The following is a 21974-nucleotide window of genomic DNA, read 5'->3' on the forward strand; positions in this document are numbered from 1 at the left end:
GCCTTTTTTTTCTTTTTTGGAGCACTATAAAGATGTACCCCTATTGTTTCCTGGCTTCCACAGTTTCCATTAAGAAATCCATGTCATCTGAGCTGAATACACACATACTCAAACACCTACGAAGTGAGTGTGCTTGTCAGTGAATTAAAAATGAGAGAAAATAAAAAGTTTAAGAATTGGAAAGGAAGGAGAAATCTCATTATTCACAGATAACATGATTATATATGAAAAAAAAGGAAGAAAGTACCTACAAGTAAAGTTCTATAGTGATAAATTTTAGATGGTTGACAGATACAAAGTCAATATAAAAATGTATTATCACATTCCAACACATAACTAGAAAACTAAATTTATTACTAATATTACCTTAAAAGGATATCGTTTACAAGAGCAACCATAAACATCAAATCCCTAGAAATAAAACCAATGAAAGATGCAGAATATTACTCACAGAAATTTTAGAAGACATAACTAAGTGGAGAAAATCCCATACTCATTGGCTTGGAAGATTCAGTTTTATGAATTTCAATTCTCCTTAAATAATCTATGGGTTAAATGTAATCCTAATGAAATCCCAGCAGACTTTTTTTTTGGGGAAAATTGACAAGGTGATTCTACAATGTAAATAGGACTGTAAATGGCCAAGAATAACCAAAGTTATCATTAAAAAGAACAAGGTACAAAGAGGTAACTCTTTCAGAAGACAAACCTTAAAAACCTATGATAATAAGAGGCTTGTTAGGAAATAGGCAGACAAATATATCAATGGAATAGGATAGAAAAAGTGTCAAACAGACCGGGCATGGTGGCTCATGCCTGAAATCTCAGCAGTTTGGGAAGCCGAGGCAGGTGGATCACTTGAGGCCAGGAGGTGGAGACCAGCCTGGCCAGTATGGTGAAACCCTGTCTCTACTAAAAATACAAAAATTTGCCACGCATGGTGGTGCACACCTGTAGTCCCAGCTACTCGGGAGGCTGAGGCAGGAGAATCACTTGAACCCGGGAGGTGGAGGTTGCAGTGAGCCGAGACTGCCCCAATGCACTCCGGCCTGGGCAACAGAGCAAGACTCCATCTAAAAAAAAAAAAAAAAAAGGGTCAAACAATAGAACTTTCTGTGATGATGAAATTCTGCCGTGTTCAAGCCTATATTAATTTTAATCTTCAACAGCCACATGTGGCTAGTATCATATAGGACCAACACAGGAACAGAGTCCCGAAACAGATACACATTACATACAATTGACTTATGACAATGCCACATTACAGAGCTCTAGGGACAAGATATGTTTTTTCACTGAACACACTAGATTAATTGGATACTGATGCAGAAACGAAATCCGGCCTGTTTCCCACAAAACGCAAAACTCAATTCCAAAAGCACTGTAGATCTAAACGTACAAGGCAAAACGGTAAATCCAAAGAAAGGAGAAATCTTTATAATGTTGGAGTAAAGAAAGATTTTTTAAAGCAGGGAACAAAAACTAAAATTTCCTAAAGAAATAAGGGGCCAATGAACTGCAAAATGGAATTTAAAATTTCCATTCATGAAATGATACCATTCAGAGACTGAAAAGGAAAGCCACAAATGAGAAAAGAAATGTATATTACATACAAGTATCAAAGTGCTCTCATATAGAATATATAACATACTCTTAAATATAAAAAAGCATAAGATAATCCAAAAGAAATGTGATAACCTGCTGAGACACAGTCCAGAAAAGGTTACCCAAATGGCTAAGAAACATATGAAAAGGTATCAATTTCATAAACTGGCTGAAGTCATAAATTAGAACAAGTTACCATTACACACCAGAGATGAAAATTAAAATATTAACCATATCAAATGTTGGTGTGGATGTTAAGCAACTGGATGTTAGGCAATTTTCATATTACAGCTGTAAATATACATCTCTGCATTCATCTCGGAAAACTTTCTGGAAGCACCTAGTAAACCTGAACATATGCATATGATATGGTCAAGCAGTCCATCTTACAAATGCATACCAAGACATATAAAAATGTTCAGCTACAGTCCCACTTATATGGCAGGCTGTTGAGGGTGAATGCCCTAGCCCAGGAGTTCGAGGCTGCAGTGAGCTATCATCCTGGCACTGCATTCTAGCCTGGGCAACAAAGCAAGACCCCATCTCTAAAAAAATAAAGAAATTTAAAAAAATGTTCATAGAAGCAATGTCCATAATAATTCCAAACTGTAAGCAACCCAAATGTTCAACAGCAAAATGGGTGAATATAACAGAATATATTTGTAGGCAGAATACTATACAACAAAAACGAACTATAGCTACCCACAACAGGAATATTACAAACACAAATGGATCTCACAAAAATGAATGAAATGAAAAACAGCCAAATACAAAAAAATTCATGCTGTATGTTCCATTTTTATAAAAGTTCAAAAACAAGCAAAATTAATCTGTGGTGTTACATACCAAGAGAGAATAATTACCTTTTCTAGAGAGGAGGATGACAAAATGCTGAAGACAAAAAGACTAAGGTATTATAGCAGAAGGATGTCCTAGTAACATTCTAATTCTTTTCTTTTTTTTTTTTTTTTTGGAGACAGAGTCTCACTCTGTTGCCCAGGCTGGTGTGCAGTGGCGCAATCTTGGCTCACTGCAACATCCGCCTCCTGGGTTCAAGCAATTCTCCTGCCTCAGCCTCCTGAGTAGCTGGGATTATAGGTACCCGCCACCATGCCTGGATAATTTTTGTATTTTTAGTAGAGAGAGGGTTTCACCATGTTGGCCAGGCTGATCTCAAACTCCTGACCTTAAGTGATCCACCTGCCTCGGCCTCCCAAAGTGCTGGGATTACAGGTGTGAGCCGCCATGCCCAGCCACATGCTAGTTCTTGACTTGGTTGGTGTTTATATTGACTTCAGTCTGTGGTAATTTACTGAAATTACACACATTTGTATAAGCACACTGCAATAAAAAGTTTTAAAGTCACTGGAAGAAAATATATTCAAGTGTTAAAGTTGTATTTCAGTTTGGGTCTATGAGTGATTTTTATGCCTTCCATTTTTTGTTTTCCAACTTTTCTTTCCCACACTTGTGCTCCTTTGTAATTGGCAGAAAAATGTTTAATCACTTTGTTAGCAACAGGTTTTTATGGACCACTGAAAACTGGGCTAAGACACTTCAGAATGCAAAAACACGCAATTAATTATCAGACAAAAATAGAAGGTGTGAAGTGGAATTATCCTGGGAAACCTAGGACATGAGATCCTTCTTCTAACCACACAGATAAACATTAGAGAATAAGAAACACATGTATAAAACAAGATCTCATGAAAATTCAACTTCTCAATTTCTGTTTCTAACAGTATGGCAGATAAAATTTTTTTTTTTAAACCTCACAACTCAAAGCAAATAAAAATGTCTTAACTCTGGGTAGGGGGTGAATGGTAGAAAAGAGGAGGAATATCTCGCCTAACAATTCAAAGCCACAACTCAACCTCATTAGATTTGTGGCTGCAATTCATACTATCTGTATGAGCCAACAAGCCAGAAAGTGAGAATATTGTTAAGTCTTAGGGAGCAGTGTTCCAAGTACCTGGCAGAAGCAAAGCTAATTCCTCCCAATTGAAAGTCACCTCACTTTCAACCCAGGTCAGAATTCTCACATGTAAAATTTCAAAGAATATGAACTCACAATAAAAAGTATAACATACATGAGAAATAACATTGACAAGAATTAACAAAATAAAAGGAAATGGAAAATGCCTATGAAGACTTCAGATATTAAGATTACCAGATGAATGTTTCTTTAATGTGTAAATCATAAAAATAAGGGCCACTAAAAGTGTAACTTAAAAGGACAGCACTAGGCTGGGCCCAGTGGCTCATGCCTGCAATTCCAGCACTTTGGGAGACTGAAGAAGGTGGATAGTTTGAGCCCAGGAGCTCAAGACCAGCCTGAGCAACATGGTGAAAACCCATCTCTATAAAAAATATAAAAATTAGACAGGCATGGTGGCATGTGCCTGTAGTCCCAGCTACATGTGAGGCTGAGGTGGGAGGTCATGTGAGCCTGGGAGGTGGAGGCTGAAGTAAGCCGTGATTGTGCCACTGCCCTCCAGCCTGGGCGACAGAGTATGACTTCGGGGGAGGGAATAAAAATCTTCCCACAAGGAAAACAATAGGCCCACAGGTCTTAACAGAAATTTCTATCCAAATATACAAATAGATAATTCCAGTGCTAAACCTGTTTGTCCAGAGAACAGAAAAGGATTTCATAAGCTTGTTTTAAAGACTTGTAGCTCATTTTAAGAACAGAGTAAAATCTTCATGAACTAGCCAGACAAGGCTCATGCCTGTAATCCCAGCACTTTGGGAGGCCGAGGCCAGCAGATCACATGAGGTCAGGAGTTCAAGACCAGCCTGACTAACATGGTGAAACCCCATTTCTACTAAAAATACAAAAAATTAGCTGGGTGTGGAGGCACATGCCTGTAATCCCAGCTACTCGGGAGGCTGAGGCAGGAGAATCACTTGAACCCAGAAGGCAGAGATTGCAGTGAGCCGAGATTACGCCACTGCACTCCAGCTTGGGCAAGAAGAGCAAAACTCTATCTCAAAAAAAAAAAAGAAAGAAAGAAATGGCCAGACAAGCAGACAAGTTACAAAAATAAAAAATTAGATGCCAACTCCTGTGATAAAGAAACAAAAAGTCTGAGATATTAGCAAGCCATTACAGCAATATATTTGAAAACAGTATATACCGAGTCTATTGCAAAACAGACTCATCATTAGATATGATTACTTCTATTTTCATTAGTAAACATTTCAGTGGATGGAGAAAAAGCATTCAATGAAATTCAACATTCATTAAAGTTTAAAAGAACTCTCAAGAAACCAAAAATGGATAAGAATTTACTAAGCCTTATAAAACTAATGAGCCCAAAAGGTACGGCAAACTTATACTGAATGGTGAAATGTCAGTATCATTTTCTTCTTAAAATACCAATCATTTACTTCTACTTAACATGTAAAGTTCTTTAGTTTTTTTTTTTTGTTTTTTTTTTTTTGTGAGACAGAGTCTCACTCTGTGGCCCAGGCTAGAGTGCAGAGGTGCAATCTCAGCTCACTGCAACCTCTGCCTCCCAGGTTCAAGCAATTCTCCTGCCTCAGCCTCCTGAATAGCTGGGATTACAGGCATGCGCCATCACGTCTGGCTATATTTTGTATTTTTAGTAGAGACGGGGTTTCACCATGTTGGTCAGGCTAGTCTTGAACTCCTGACCTCGTGATCCACCTGCCTCGACCTCCCAAAGTGCTGGGATTACGGGGATGAGCACCACACCCGGCCTAACATGTAAAGTTCTAACCATCGCAAGACCAAAAAAAAAAAAAAAAAAAAAAAAGGCGGGGGGGGAGGGGTGGGGGAGGAAAATAACCGATACCAACAAAACTAGGAATGTAGAAATAAAATTTGTAAAAAGTAAAACTAAAAGTCTATTAAAGAAAGTGAAAAGAAACATAAAAGAAAAAATTGAGACATACAAGAAAATTTAGTGATATTGTCAGTGCTATGGTTTGAATGTTTGTGCCATCTTCCAAAATTCTTAATCCACATTGCAGTGGTATTAAAAGGTGGGGTCTTTTGAAAAGTGATTAAGTCATAAGGGCTCTGCCCTCATGAATGGACTAGTACCTTATAAAAAGGCTGGGGGAAACTACTTAGCCCTTTTCGCTCTTTCATTTTCTGCTGTGTAAAGACAAGCAACAGGTACCATACTGGAAGCAGACAGCAGCCCTCACCAAACACTAAACCCACTGGCACCTTGATTTGGAACATCCAGGCTCTAGAATTGTGAGAAATAAATTTATTTTCTTTATAAATTGCCCAGTCTTAGGTATTTTGTTATAGCAGCAGGAACAGATTAAGATAGACAGCTGTAACATCAAGATACAAAAGTCACTACAGTAAACAGCTATAAAAAGTTAATTTTAGAAATACACCATTTGTAGGAGTTCCACTTCTACAGGGTATAGAAAGCTGGAGTGTCATTCCCACTGCAGTTGTGAAACGGATTGACTGCCAACAAGGGAAATGAATGAAACTCTTCCTCAACACTTCTCCTAGTAGAAAAAAAAAAGCAACAACTTTATTTTTATTTTATTTTTTGAGACGCAGTCTCGTTCTCTTGCCCAGGCTGGAGGGCAGTGGCGTGATCTTGGCTCACTGCAACCTCTGCCTCTCAGGTTCAAGCAATTCTCCTGCCTCAGCCACCCAAGTAGCTGGGATTACAGGCGCCCGCCACCACGCCCAGCTATTTTTTGTTTTTTTTTTAGTAGAAACAGGGTTTCACTATGTTGGCCAGGCTGGTCTTGAACTCCTGATCTCAAATGATCTGCCCAGCGTGGCCTCTCAAAATGCTGGGATTACAGGCGTGAGCCACGGTGAACAGCCAACAACAACTTTAAACCACTAGGGAAGGGCAGCAATCTCTGTCCTCCATTGCTGCTAGGGTATGAGTAAAAGAATCTACTCATCTGACAAAGGGCTAATATCCAGAATCTACAAAGAACACAAACAAACTTACAAGAAAAAAACAACCCCATCAAAAAGTGGGTGAAGGATATGAACAGACACTTCTCAAAAGAAGACATTTATGCAGCCAAAAGACACATGAAAAAATGCTCATCATCACTGGCCATCAGAGAAATGCAAATCAAAATCACAATGAGATACCATCTCCACACCAGTCAGAATGGCGATCATTAAAAAGTCAGGAAACAACAGGTGCTGCAGAGGATGTGGAGAAATAGGAATACTAGTTCAACCATTGTGGAAGACAGTGTGGTGACTCCTCAAGGATCTACAATTAGAAATACCATTTGACCCAGCCAACCCATTACTAGGTATATACCCAAAGGATTATAAATCACGCTGCTATAAAGACACATGGACACGTATGTTTACTGTGGCACTATTCACAATAGCATAGACTTGGAACCAACCCAAATGTCCATCAATGATAGACTGGATTAAGAAAATGTGGCACATATACACCATGCAATACTATGCAGCCATAAAAAAAGGATGAGTTCATGTCCTTTGTGGGGACATGGATGAAGCTGGAAACCATCACTAGTTCTCAGCAAACTATCGCAAGGACAAAAAACCAAACACCACATGTTCTCACTCATAGGTGGGAACTGAACAATGAGAACGCTTGGATACAGGAAGCGGAACATCACCAGGGCCTGTTGTGGGGTGGGGGGAGGGACAGCATTAGGAGACATACCTAATGTAAATGACGAGTTAATGGGTGCAGCACACCAACATGGCACATGTATACATATGTAACAAACCTGCACATTGTGCATGTGTACCCTAGAACTTAAAGTATAATTTAAAAAAAAAGAAAAGAAAAAGACCTTTACTCCTAGAGCAGAGTTAGGTAACAGTTTATAGTCCAGGCTCCTATACCAGTACATTGAAGATTTGCTGCCACTGGGGAAGGAGCAGAAAATCTCCCCTGCACAAAACCTATCAAAGATATGGGGCCGGGTGCAGGGCTCAGGCTTGTAATCCCAGCACTTTGGGAGGCCAAGGTGGGAGGATCACCTGAGGTCAGGAGTTCGAGATGAGCCTGGCCAACATGGTGAAACCCCATCTCTACTAAAAATACAAAATTAGCTGGGCGTGGTGGCACATGGCTGTAATCCCAGCTACTTGGGAGGCTGAGGCAGGAGAATCACTTTAACCTGCGTGGCGGAGGTTGCAGTGAGCCGAGATCACGCTAATGCACTCCAGCCTGGGTGACAAGAGTGCAACTCTGTCTCCAAAAAAAAAAAAAGATATGAGGCAGAGTTTGGCTACCATGGAAAGAAGGTACAGCATCATTGGCCAATACCCAAAAACAAGAGACACAGGGCTTCTGTAACACTGAGTACAGATAAGGAAGACAGAGAAAACTCTCCCTCCATCTCCAAGCTAGTCAGCATCAAGAAACAACAGTCTACTGCTGGGGATAATGACAGTGTGTGGAGAAACTTCTCCGCTGAGGTATGGGCACACAGAGAAAGCTGTGAAGTAGGAACACTTAGAAAAATCAGGCACTTCAGCTGTCACACTAAGCACAAGGTAACACTAAGCACAATGCACCACAGAAACAAAATCCAAACCCAACTCAATCACGAATTAGATTGAATCAATCCCACACCACACTAAAAGCCTAGCAGATGCAGAAGCAGACTCATATCCAGACATAAGAATTATTTGCCACAATCTCTACTGTTCTGCATATAAAGTCTGCCATTCAGTCAAAAATTACAAGACAAAAAAGCTGAGGAGGAAAAAACCCTCTTTATCAAGAGACAGCAACAGAACCAGATAAAGCAATTAACAGAATTATCAGAGAAGAAAATTAAAATAACTATGATTACCCTTTTAAAGGCTCTAGCACAAAGGTAGAAACATGTATCAACTCATGAGAAATTTCAGGAGAGATGAAAATGGAAATGCAAAAAATAGAAAACACAGTAACAGAAATGAAGAATGCATTCTATGGGCTCATTAAAAAACTAGGGGAGGAAACTTTTAGTGAGCTCAAGGTAAGTCAGGCCAGGCTCGGTGGCTCATGCCTGTAATCCCAGCAATTTGGGAGGCCAAGATGGGTGGATCACTTTAGGTTAGGAGTCCAAGATCAGCCTGACCAACATAGTGATACCCATCTCTACTAAAAATACAAGAAATTAGTGAAACGTGGTGGCGCACGCCCATAATTCCAGCTACTCAGGAGGCTGAGGTACGGAGAATCGCCTGAAGTCGGGAGGCAGAGGTTGCAGTGAGCCAAGATCACACCACTGCACTCCAGTCTGGGTAATGGACTGAGACTGTCTCAAAAAAAAAAAAAAAAAAGATAAGTCAAAAGAAATGATCCAAGCCTAGATAAAAAGTGATTTAAGTGAAAAGAAACACATGTTAAAAAACAACAACAGCAACAAAAACCAAAACAGAGCCTCCAAGAATTGTGGACTGCATTAAATGAGCTGCCATGAGTTTAACTGGAATCCCACAAAAAGAGAGCAAACCAGCGGTGGGAGGGAAGGGACGGGCGGGGGGGTGCAGTGGGCAGTGGAAACATTAGAAGAGAAAGATGCTGTGAATTTTTCATACATTATTTAAAAGATCATAAATCCCAAGAAGCTCAGTGATTCCCCCCTACAAAAGCAGTATAAATACAAAACACACAAAAATGTACACATATCCCAAGATGTAACATCTTCAACCTGCTATAAAAAACGAATGATATGGCCAGGCATGGTGGCTCACACCTGTAATCCCAGCACTTAGGGAGGCAGAGGCGGGTGGATCACGAGGTCAGGAGATCGAGACCATCCTGGCTAACACGGTAAAACCCCGTCTCTACTAAAAAAATACAAAAAAAAATTAGCCAGGCGTGGTGGCGGGTGCCTGTAGCCCCAGCTACTCAGGAGGCTGAGGCAGCAGAACGGCATGAACCTGGGAGGCGGAGCTTCCAGTGAGCCGAGATGGCACCACTGCACTCCACCCTGGGAGACAGAGCAAGACTGTCTCAAAAACAAAAAACAAAACAACAACAACAAAAAAACCGAATGATACATGCCTGTAATCCCAGCACTTCGGGAGGCCAAGGAGGGCAGACCACTTGAGGCCAGGAGTTTGAGACTAGCATGGCCAACATGGTGAAACCCTGTTAAATACAAAAATTAGCCAGGCGTGGTGGCGGGAGCCTGTGATCGCAGCTACTTGGGAGGCTGAGGCATGAGAATCACTCGAACCAGGGAGGTAGAGGTTGCAGTGGGCCGAGACAGCGCCACTGCACTCCAACGTGGGCGACAGAGTGAGACTCTGTCTCAAAAACAACCACTACCACCATCAATGACAGCCTGGGCACAGTGGCTCAGGCCTGCAAACCCAGGATTTTTGGAGGCTAAGGTGGGAGAATTGCTTGAGTCTAGAAGCTCGAGGCTATAGTGAGACAAGCTTGTACCACTGCACTCCAGCTTGGGCAACAAAGCGAGACCTTGTCTCAAAAAAAACACAAATAAAATAAAATTTAAAAACCACTGATAAAACATATTTGATACTGACAGCAGAAAAAAGGGACTAAATAAGAATCACAGCCAAATTCTTATTTGAAACTGTGCAAGTCAAAAGATAATAAATAGCATCCTTAATACTAGAAAAACACTGTGAACAATACATTTATATCCAGCAAAATCTTTCAAAAGAAAAAGTGAAACAAAGTATTTGTGAAACAATCTTTGGAACTTTGTTACCAGTAGAACTGAAGTCCAAGAAATGTGAAAGGAAGTTCTTCATGCAGAAAGAATACGCACTGGAAAAGAGGTCACTATAACAGAGAAAATGAATTTTAATTTAACTTATACTAACTACTTTAAATTCAAATTTAAATAGCTACACTAGCTAATGACTACCATACTAGACAGCACAGGAATAAAACAAACATTACAAGGTATTATGCATTTATGGCATTTGTAAAAGGTAAAACAGTAATAGCACAAAAGATAAGGAGAAATTGTAAATATACATTGCAAATATACTGTTGTAGAGCTCTGACACTATATAAAATGTGGTATAATATTGCTTCCATATGGTCTATTATTAAAGATGTATAATATAAATCACAGAGAAGCCAATAACTTTTTAAAAGAGAGGAAAAGTGTAAGTAGTGAGCCAATGGTGAAGATAAAATGCACTCAAAAACAGGGATTAGAGAGCACATAAGTAGAAAACAATTAAGATTGTATATTTAAATCCAACTACATCAAAATTACATTAAATGTAAATAGTCTAAATACTTAAATTTAAAAACAGATTTTTCAAGATGAATTTAAAAAGGCTGTCTAGAACAAACCCATTTTAAATAAAAGACAGATTAAATGGATGGAAAATAATATACAAACACTAAAAGGAGGCTGGAAAGGCAGTATTAATATTAGATAAAGTAGACTTTGGAATGAGGAATACTATCAGAGATAAAGAGGGCATTACATAATGATAAAGGGGTTCGTTCATCAAAAAGTTTTAACAATCCTAAATTTACATGCACCTAACAGGAGGTTCAATACACATGATGCAAAAACTGAAAAGGAGAAATAAACAAACTCACCATTATACTTCAAGACTTCAACTCTTCTCTCAACGATCAATGAAACAAACAAAAACTCAGTAAGGAAACAGAAGGCCTAACAAGCACCATCAATCAACTTGATATAGAATACTCCACTGCTAAACAGCAGAATACACATTATTTTGAAGTGTACATGGAACATTTACTGAGAGTAACCATATGCTGGTCATAAAACAAACATCAAAGAATTTAAAATAAATTATACAAAGAAAAAGACATGCAAAATCACCAAATATTTGGAAATTAAACAGCAACCTTCATGGGTCAAAGTGGAAGTGACATAAGAACTTTAAAAAAAATCAGTGCATCGAATTTGTGTAAGCACCTCAGGCAGTGCTTGGAAGGAAAAGAAAAAAGGTCTCAGGTCAATGACCTAAGCTTACACCTTAATAAATTAACATAGAGGAATTTAAACCCAAAGCATACAGAAAGAAATAGTAAGAAGCAGAAATCAATAAAACTAAAAATAAAAAAAAAAAGCAATCAAATAAAAAGTTGACTCTGAAAAGATTAATAAAATAAACCTGGAACCAAATAAAAACAAGAGAGGTCACATTGCTAATAACAAGAATAAAAGGAAAGACAACACTACAGATGTTATAGGCATTAAAATAATTAAGAAACAACTTTATGACAATGAATAAATGAAATAAGACAAATGCCTTGAAAGACAAAAACTACTAACGCTCACTTAGTGAGTGAAAGTGACTCATACAAAGACCGAAAGCTTTCAAGAAGAAATAAATAACCCTAATAATCCTGTATTTATTAAAGGATAATTGGACTTATCCTTTGAAGCCTTCCAACAAAGAAAACTCTAGGACCAGAAGAGTTCACATGCAAACTCTAAAAAAAATTATAAAACAAATAATACTACTCCTAATAAAATTTTTTTCAAAAATATAAGAAGAAACACTTCGCAACTCTATGAAACCAGCATTACATGAAAAAGTATCTTTCATGAACACAGATGCAAAACAAAAAAAAAATATTTCGCCAATTTATAAAAATGATACTGGATAATACACCATCACCAAGTGAGATTTAACCACAGAATGGAAGATGATTCAACATTCACAAATAAGTTAACGTAATTCATCACGTTAACACAGAAACAAACCATATGATCATCTCAATAAATACAGTAATAATACCTGACTAAAATCAACATCCACTCATGATTAAAACAAAAAAAAAAACTCTCCGTCAGGCGCAGTGGCTCATGCCTGTAATCCCAACACTTTGGGGGGCCAAGGCGGGCGGATCACGAGGTCAGGAGTTCAAGACCAGCCTGGCCAACATGGTGAAACCCCATTTCTATAAAAATACAAAAAAGTGAGCCAGGCTTGGTGGCGTGTACCTGTAATCTCAGCTACTCAGGGGGCTGAGGCAGAATAATCACTTGAACCCAGGAGGCAGAGGTTGTAGTGAGCTGAGATGGTGCTATTGCACTCCAGCCTGGGCAACAGAGCAAGACTCCATCTCAAAAACAACAACAACAAAAAAAAAAACCTCTCAGCAATCCAAGAACAGAATGGGAACATCCTCAATGTGATAAAAGGCCACTTGTCTTAGTCCATTAGGACTCCTATAACAAGCTCCCATAGACTGAAGTGGCTTATAAACAGAAATTTATTTCTCGGCTGGATGCGGTGGCTCACGCCTGTAATTCCAGCACTTTGGGAGGCTGAGGCAGGCGGATTACCTGAGGTAAGGAGTTCGAGACCAGCCTGGCCAACATGGTAAAACCCCGTCTCTACTAAAAATACAAAAATTAGCCAGGCATGGTGACACACGCAATCCCAGCTACTCGGGAGGCTGAGGCAGAACTGCTTGAGCCTGGGAGACCGAGGTTGCAGCGAGCTGAGACTGTGCCACTGCACTCCAGCCTAGCCGACAGAGCAAGACTCTTGTCAAGAAAAAATAAAAATTAAAAAAAAAGAAATTTATTTTTCACAGTTCTGGAGGCTGGGAAGTCCAAAATCAAGGCACTGGTAGATTCAGTGTTTGGTGAGGGCCACTTCCTGGTTCACAGACTGCAGTTTTTTCACTGTGTTCTCATATGGCATAAGGGGATAGGAGCTCTCTGGGACCTCTTTTATAAGCACACGAATCCATTAATGAAGGCAGAAGCCTCATGAGCTAATCACCTCCTTGAGACCCCCCTCACAATGGGGATTATGTTTCAACACTATGAATTTTGGAAGGGACATAAGCATTCAATCTATAGCACCACTCTATCACATTCAATAATGAAAGATTCAAAGCTTTCTTCTTAAGATCAGGAACAGAGAAGGATATCTGCTTTCACCACTGCTATTCAACATCATACTGGAGGTCTTAGCCAGTCTAATAAGAAGAAAAGGTGGAAGGAGTTACATACAAATTCAAAAAGAATAAAACTGATCTATATTTGCAAATAACATGATTGTCTACATAGGACAATTCCAGAGAATCTACAAAAAATTTACTCGAATAAATGAATTTAGCAAGGTTGCAAGCATCAAGGTCCATATGCAAAAACCAACTGTATTTTTACATATAGCAGTGAATAACTGGAAACTAAAATTTAAGAAAATTACCACTTATAATAGTATCAATTATTAAATACTTAGATATAAATCCAACAAAATGAGCAACATCTTCATGCTACAACTACAAAATGCTGACAAAGGAAATGGAAGAAGACCTACATAAATGGAGACAACCTGTATTCACGAATTGGAAGACTCAAGATGTCGATTCTTCCTAAATTGATCTATGCATTCAACACAATCCAAATTAAAATCCCTTCAGGTCTTTTTGTAGAAACCAACAGGCAGCCTCTAAAAGCTTTATGGTAAAGTGAGAATAGCCAAGGCAATTTTGAAAAAGAATAAAGTTCAAGGATTCATATTACCTAATTTCAACACTTATAAGTAAAAATAACCATGACAACTCAGTATTGGCAAAATTATAGGCACAAAGATCAAGAGAAAAGTACAGCAACAGATTTACATATATGATCAACTGACTTTTGACAAAGTTAATTCAATAGGGAAAGGAAAGTAGTCCCAATAAATGGTGCTAGAACTATATATACATTTGAAAAGAAAATGAGCCTTGACCCTTACTACACACCATATACAAAAACTAACCCAAAATGGATAATGTGCCTTGACATGAAAGCCAAAACTAGAAAACGTATAGAAAAATCGTAAGAGTAAATCTGCACAACTTTGGATTAGGCAAAGAGTTCTTAGAACACAGAAGCACAAATCATAAGAAAAAGTTGGTAAGATGAATTCATCACAATTAAAAGCTCTTCTTTTAAAGTTAGGAAAATAAAAAAAAAACAAGCTTCAGATTGCAATGTGTGTGTTTATGTATCTCTGTGTGTCAAATGAGTTGTATAAAGAATGTATTAAAAAGTGCTTACAACTCAATAAGACAAACCACCCTTTTTTTTTTTTTTTTTGAGACGGAATCTCGCTGTGTCACCCAGGCTGGAGTGCAGTGGCACGATCTCAGCTCACTGCAAGCTCCACCTCCCGGGTTCACGCCATTCTCCTGCCTCAGCCTCCGGAATAGCTGGGACTACAGGCGTCCACCACCACACCTGGCTAATTTTTTGTATTTTTAGCAGAGATGGGGTTTCACCGTGTTAGCCAGGATAGTCTGGATCTCCTGACCTCGAGATCTGCCTGCCTCGGCCTCCCAAAGTGCTGGGATTACAGGCGTGAGCCACCACGCCCGGCCCACCCATTTTTTTTGTTTGTTTTTTTTTAATGAGCAAAAAATGTCAACGGATACTTCACAAAGGAAGACATACACTTGAGCAAATTCTCAGCACCATTAGTCATCTGGTAAATGCAAATTAAAATTCCAGTATGATACTACTACATACCCACTAAAAGGACTAAAATTTAAAAGACTGAAATAACCAAGTGCTAAGGATGATGTGGAGCAACTGGAACTGTCATACACTGCTGATGGATATGTAAAATGTGACAACCACTCTGGAAAACAGTTTGGCAGTTTCTTATAAACATCCATGTATCATACAACCCAACAAGTTCCATCTCTAGGTATTTACCAAGAAAAAAAGACGTTCACAAAAATTCAAAATAAATGAATGTTCACTGAATAAAGGAATGTTCAATAAATGAAGGTTATTTATTAATAACAGCCCCAAACTGGAAACAATCCAAGCATCTGTAAATAGGTGGAATGGTCAACAAACTAGTAAATCAATACCAAGGACTTCTATTCAGCAATAAAATGAGAACTCGTTAAATACAGAAAAACATGGATAATCCTGAAAAACATGCCAAGAGAAAAAGCCAGATACAAAAGAGTATGTATTACATCATTCCACCTATATGAAATTCTAGACAAAATGATACCAATTTATAGCAAGAAAAAGAGGATGAGTGCTTTCCTAGTCCTGAGGGTGAAATTGTGATTGACTGCTAAAGGGAACTTTGGGGGAGATGAAAATATTCTATATCTTAATTGTGGTATGAAAATATTCCACTCTTGACTGTGGCGGTGGTCACAGAGTACACATTTGTCAAAACAAAATACACTGTACATTTTAAATAAGTACATTTTACTGTATCTAAGTTATCCTCAATAAGGTTGATTTTCTAAGAGGGTGCTCACACAGGAAAATATAAACCAGGGAATACTGGTGATGCCCACATATACCCACCTCAAAAGATGTCAAAAATATATATATAAGAAAACTCATTTATGGTTTTTAAAAATGTCAAAAACAACAACATAAGCATCCTGGAAAGCCAAGACTAGAAGGAAATATTTTAATATCAGCAGCTTTACCAGAAAGCTTCACCAAACATCATAATCAATGCTAAAACATTAGAAGCATTCCCCTTTAAAGTCAGAAACAATGCCATGTTTGTTTTTAGCTATCAGGGCTATTAGATTTTAATCTATCAGTGCTCAACATTTTATAAGATGTATAATTGCAAAAACAATGAGAAAAACACATAAGTTATAAAAACTGAAAAGGAAACCACAAAACTGTGAATATCTCCTGATAACTCAATAAAATAATCTGATACATGATGGAAAACTCAAGTTTTGCTATAACCAGAGAAAACAGAGAGAGAGAAATGTTACTGAAAGTTTCCATCCACCACACGAATCAAACCATAAAATAGGAATACTGGGAATGAATGTTATACGTATGAAGAAAAAAAAAAAACTATAAAAATTTCCCTAAGAATATAAAACAAGATGTGAATAAAATGGAGAGGCCATATTTCTGAGGAGAGAGACTCAATACTATAAAGATCAGTTGTTTCCAAATTAATCTAAAATTTCAATATAACCTTATTCAAAATAGCTAAGGATTTTTAGTTGAGTCTAAAGTTTACCTAGAAGAAGAAATGCATAACAAACATTCAAGAATATTTTCAACAAGAGTAATAAAGAGGGAGAAAGGGTTACCAAAATTTAAAATATGCATAATCTTTTAACTGAGCAACTCCATTCTAGGAACCCATGTTCCAGAAATAATCACACAGAGGAAGTTTACTGAATTGTTAACAGTGGCTGACAATCAAGATGCAAGCAGGACTAGAAGTGGAAGCGGTAATTTTTACCTAACATTCTTCCATACTGTTTAATTTTTTAAAATCAAGGATGAGTTAAAATTTGTAATTAAACATCGATCAATAAAATAGAAAGTTATTTTCATTATAAATCATTATTTGTGATAGCAAAAAGAAACTGCAATTAAATGTCTTTCAAAAAGGGAATAGAATAAATTATAGCCCATTCAAACTGATGAGATACCAATTAGCCTTTTAAAAAGTATTAGGGAGACCTATATGTAAAAAGTAAAAATGTTTAAGATATGTAATTAAGTCAATAAGCAAGCGGTATGCAAATATGCTTGGTATATGGTATAGCCTCCCTCAAAAAAAAAAAAAAACTTTACGTGTACGTGTATGTGTCTAGAAGTGCATTTGTAAGAGGATTTTGAAAAACGAACACTAAACTGTCAACTTTCCACCGGAGTGGGACTGGTGGATGAAAAGAAATATTTAAATTTTACCTAACAGTCCGTTATTTATATTGTTGAAGTGTACATCAAACTTGCATGTCTGTAATGAATTTTTAAAATTAAGTGGTTATCTCATATAAAAATGACATGAATCCCAAAAGACAATTACAACACTGAAAAATACAGTTTAAACGTTTATTACTGTTATCCTCAGGTTTATTCACATACACTTCAAATGATCTGTAGCCTTCAGCAAAGGTGACTGCCATTTTAAAGAAATGTGACCAAATATTTCATGATAAAACAGAATACATTAAGCCTGTAATGAAAATTTTAAACTTCACAGAACCAGCAGACTCAAAAGAAGCGCCTATGCGGATGTAAATTTTTTTTTTTTTTAAATGTCCGGAGAAGGAACTCTCAAATTACTCTCCTCCCTGCAAAATGACTATTTACCACCTTCCCTTTGCTTCAACTTGGTCTGAGCGTTTTTAAGCTCACCATTTTGAATGTGCGCAAAATGATTAACAGTCATCTGAGGGAGGCCAAATTAAAGGTGCATCTGCAAGAGGAGCTCTGGCCTGACATCGCTAACTGAGAGCAGCCCTGGCGGAAGGGTGCTGATCTCGGGAGTAGAGCGACTGCTGCGGCTCAAGCTGGGTGTCTGCGCGCCGAGCCTCACTGACAATTGGGGAAAATGCAGACGCCCAGCAGAACGACGACGGCAACGGAAGGCTCCTCGGGGGAGGGGGGCTGCAGGCCTGTGGCGTAAGATGGTTCCGCTCTACGCGGGGTGACGGGAAACCGCAGAAGGTGGGTGTGAGGTGTTGGTTGGGGGACAAACTCTTGGACAGTGGCGAGTGTAGGGGAAAGCCAGCGGGGTCTTTGGCCAAGTCACCAAGGACAGCAGAAGAGGCAGCAGGAAAGAGCGGCAGCGGAGACCCCGATACCAACCAATGTCATCCGTCGGGGGGCGGCGGGGGCGACCGTCCCGGATAGGAGCGCGGCCCGGGTCCGGGCTGGACAGGGCCGAGGAGGCGAGGAAGGCCTCCCATAGCCATCAACCCCACCCACCATGGCCGGCGCAGCAGGCCAGGGACAGGCCCCGCTCCTTCCGAAGCTACAGACAGAGAAACTGAGGAGCTGAACGCAGCAATTTCCTCGCCCCGACCCCCACACTCCCGACAGCGGAACAAGCCAGACTGAAAAAAAAAAAAAAACCCTCACCGAAATGTGCAGCGGCTCCGGAGCGAGAACAGCGCTCGAACCTCCACCCGCCACCACCGCCTTCTTCTCCGCCTCCAACTCCTCCCCCGCCGAACGCGCAGCGGCTGGCGGCTGTGGCGGCGGCGGCGGCGGTGGCGGCGGCGGAAGCAGAGGCGGTGGCGGTGAGTCCCGCCCCTTGCGCCGCGGTGGAGGCGAAGGAGGAGAGTACGCAAGCCCCGCCCCCATACCAGAGATGACCAATCAGCTTACACGGCCTCTGCCGGGGGACAATACATACGCCCAATCAGACCCTGAGGAGTGGGCTCACGTCAATGGTTGGGACGTGGCAGAAAAAGGGAAAAATACTTGGACCTTCTTTACAGCCCGCTCCCCCATCTGCCTCAGGGAGAGTTCACCAATTGGCTGAAGAGCGGAAAGACGAAGCCGACTCCGTCCCCCGCCCCAGCCGAGCCCACCTCCTTTCCCTGCATTACTGCGACGTTTGGGGAGGGGGCGGAGCACCGTGTAGGAGCTAAAACTGCGCGGCCTTTTGTGGTTTGGGCTGAGAGAAAAGGGCGGGGTCTCAGGGAAAGGGAGGGGGGTGGGGAGAACTAACAGAAAGACTGGCGCAGTTAGGCTTTTTCGGAAATTCCAACAGCAATAACCAAAATGGAGGCATTAAAATCGATCCTGATTCGACTGGAAACCTGATTAACAAGGTTAAGGTCTCCTGGCATAAAGTTCAGTTACAATTCAGATATCGGTGAGAGAAAAAAAATCATACGAGGAAGGGCTTGTTTACCCACCCTGACCCTGGGCACTATATGGCGCTTTCCACCCTCCCTCTCCGCGCTGACCCTTACCCCTCGCTTATTCTGCTGGGTCGGGGTTCAGAGGAGGCCTGCCTTTCCTCTCTATAGCCTTGGGCTGACCACAGCCTCCCAGCTTGCATTTTGAGGATGTTTGTCGAGACGGGAAGTAACAGCTCCCATCACATGCAACCAAAATAAATACAACAGCTGTAGTCCCCGGACACCTTGCTTAATTTAAACCTGGGTAACAGTTTAGTTAATTATGTCAGTGATACAAAATTGTTTCTTCGTTCCGCACATGTTCTCTTTATTCGTCTTGAAACGTGTCCGCTTATCTGATTACAGTCCCGCTGTCTTCTCTTATTCCCCACCCCCGACCCGTCGCCCGATGCCCAGGATATATTCATCGCGACCGCTCCCCCACGAATTAAGAGCCCCACTTCTTGTGCTGTCCTCTTAACAACTGCAGACTCTCTTGCCAGTGAACTGAGACTAATTTTTTTTGCTGTTGGTGGAAATAAATTATCCAAAATTTACTGTAGAAATTTAGGTTTACGAGAATTTGCCAGACATTTTGTGAAATCCAATCTGAATCCCAGCCCACTCCTGTAGTACGTTTCTTACCAAAAAACCATTCCTTGCTTGATATTACTCTGCCTTTACACGTGTTGCTGTAGGAGTTCTGACTCTAACCATCCAAGTACCTCTTTGAAAAAAAACAAAATTCATATTTTAATTACATTTCCCTAGTTTCCCTTTAGGGTGTTCCAGATTGGCCCAACTGGATACATTAACCTGTTCTGGAAGGCAGGGATTCCCAAATTTCAACCTTTTTCATACTGTATCTGTGTATACTACTCACTATCCTTTTTTCTTTAAATAAATGTATATTTTCTTTAATTTCTTTAAGAAGGAGACTTTATAAAAGTACTATAAATGGAAAACTAGCATTACCTATTATAAGTTGAAAGTAACTGTAAGAAAAATGAATGCAAAACAATGTTTTTAAATTGTGGCTAGAAACTGTTGCCCACCAAAGGCTCTCAGTCTAAAGACAACTCTCTTTGTTAAAAGGGCAAGCTACCAAGCATTAGACACACCTTAAAGATACAGCACTCAAATGGTATTTTTATCATGATGTCATCAAAGGATAGAAAAAATAGAGCCAGAATAGCAATCACTTTCTCACTATATGAGTCATTGTTTTTAATCCTGCATGCGTGTCCCAACTACAGTTAACCAAGGCATCATAAATGATCTGTGTTACTATAAGAAACACTGGCATGGAGGCTGAAAAAGCCTGTACTCTAGAATCAAGCAGACATATTCACATACTGGCTCCTGCATTTGTAGCTGTGTGCCTGTGGGCAATCTACCTTGTTCTCTGACCTCGATTTCCAGTTTATTATAAATATGGGAAAGTAATAATACCAATTCATGAGTTGTATAGATTAAATAACCTAATCAATGTAAAGCATATCGTACCTACAATGAAGTACTGAATACATATTAGGTTATGTATTGTATTACTATATAGAGATAATAGTATGTATTATTTGCTTATATGTATTATTGTTCATTCCAGGGTTGGGAAGCACTACCTAAGGCAATGGATTGAAGGTACTACATGATATACTGCAGTGGTTCCTAAAGTGTATTATAATCCCTACACCAACAGCATCAGCATTACTTAGGAACTTTTTAAAAATGCAAATTCTGGCAAGGTGTAGTGGCCCATGCCTGTAATCCCAGCACTTTGGGAGGCCGAGGTGGGCAGATCACTTGAGGTCAGGAGTTCAAGACCAGCCTGGCCAACATAGTGAAATCCTGTCTGTACCCAAAAATACAAAAATTAGCTGGGCGTGGTGGCACATGCCTGTAGTCCCATCTATTCGGGAGGCTGAAGCAGGAGAATCCCTTGAACCCAGGAGGCAGAGGCTGTAGTGAGCAGAGATCACGCCACTGCACTCCAGCCTAGGTGACAGAGTGAGACTGTCTCTAAAAAATAAATAAATACATAAAACGCAAATTCTCAGGTTCGACCTCAGACTTGAATCAGAAACTCTAGGTAGGTTGCCCAGCTGTATTCTTACAAGCCTTCCAGGTAATTCTGATATAAGTAAAGTTTGATGACCACTAATTTAAATAGAAGAAGGCTTGGTCAAGGAGTGAGAGGATCTATGTTCTAATCATAGCCTTAAAGTGATGTCAGCCAAAATGAAGGTGTAAGGACCTCTGAAAATTCTCTTCAGCAATGAGAACACTGGCAAAATTGTCAGGACTAACTTTTTTAGAACTCTGAAAATTTACCAAAGGTTTGCAGCAATCCAGGGAGTATTTGTTCAAACAGCTGAATCTCTAAGAACAGCCAGTTTTGTGTCATTTTGACTTGCCCTACTCTAACAGCCACATGTCCAGCTCCACTGTAGCTTTGAAAACCAACAGCCCACAATTGTGAAAACGAGCAGGCTGGTAGCCAGTAGGGGAAGTAGAATGGTGTTGGAGCTCCTTTAAAGAGCCTAATTTCCAGAGAACTGTCATTATTTGACCTATCTGGTGGTTCTGCAGATTTTACAAGGCTGCCTTTATTTGATTTCACTCCAGGCTCACCCAGTGCAAAGACTTTTCCCCAGGGGTCATTTGTCAAAAACAAAAAATTTGATTAACTTTGCCACTGTCTTAGGCAGTAGAAACAGTTGGGGCCAAATACAGCTTAACCAAACACTTGAAAGTGATGCAGGGCAAGGGGGCCCCAAAACTGGGGCTTAGCCC

The 21974-nt window shown here is 39.8% G+C and overlaps 1 protein-coding gene across 4 annotated transcripts in view; it reads right to left on the bottom strand.

Moving 5' to 3' along the window:
• Positions 1 to 18617, bottom strand: part of PJA2 (praja ring finger ubiquitin ligase 2) — a 71107-nt gene extending 52490 nt beyond the window's left edge. Inside the window, exons 1-2 of one of the 4 annotated variants that reach the window (XM_054554993.2) lie at positions 18412 to 18617; positions 952 to 1073 (exon numbers count right to left, since the gene is read on the bottom strand). The gene's annotated coding sequence lies outside the window, so the exon portion shown is untranslated. 4 annotated transcript variants of the gene reach the window in all.
• Between the last annotated feature and the right edge of the window lie 3357 nt (positions 18618 to 21974).

This window comes from Pongo abelii, chromosome 4 (genome assembly GCF_028885655.2).
Source record: "Pongo abelii isolate AG06213 chromosome 4, NHGRI_mPonAbe1-v2.0_pri, whole genome shotgun sequence".
Lineage (NCBI taxonomy): Eukaryota > Metazoa > Chordata > Mammalia > Primates > Hominidae > Pongo > Pongo abelii.